This window comes from Aphelocoma coerulescens, chromosome 11 (assembly GCF_041296385.1).
Source record: "Aphelocoma coerulescens isolate FSJ_1873_10779 chromosome 11, UR_Acoe_1.0, whole genome shotgun sequence".
In the NCBI taxonomy this organism is placed as follows: Eukaryota; Metazoa; Chordata; class Aves; order Passeriformes; family Corvidae; genus Aphelocoma; species Aphelocoma coerulescens.
The window spans coordinates 4,296,440-4,297,031 of NC_091025.1; positions in this window are offsets into that span (position 1 = coordinate 4,296,440).

Genomic DNA, 592 nt, shown 5'->3' on the forward strand with positions numbered 1-592 from the left:
CACCTGAGGCTGGCTCCAGCACACCACAGCCGGGCGTTCCTGGGGTTACGGGGTTAACTGAGGACTCCAGCCAGGAGGTGGGCAGCTGCTACAATCAGGGGGCCCAGGAGAAGGGTTTAACCTCTTGCAGGTGGGCCCCCAGCCCAGCTGCGTCTTCTGGGGCCAGAGCAGAGTCTTCTCTGCTAATTAGCATACTAATGAAGAGCTGGTAGGCTATTAATTAGAAATTAATAGTTGGTGCCTCAGTCTGTCTCAGCCTTAGGTGACAGGAAGAGGTTCAAACTTTGCAAAGCTTCACTGAGGACCTGGACAGGACCGTAAGACTGCAGGCAATGGAGGATGGTCTCTCTCTAAACCCCACCTTGAGGCAACTTTACTGCACAAATGAAGCAAAGTTGAGATGCCGTGGAGCAACAGTAATAGAAATAGCAGCCTCGGGTTTAGAGCATAGTTAGAGGAGAGGGTCCAGACCTCCCCTTGTACGGTGAGCTGTGCTTCTCTTCCCTGCCAATGCAAAGTGTTTAGTAAGCTTAGGCAGTGACTGAGAGGGTCTCGGCTTGTGAGCAAAGAAAGCTCCTGCCAAGACCTTTTC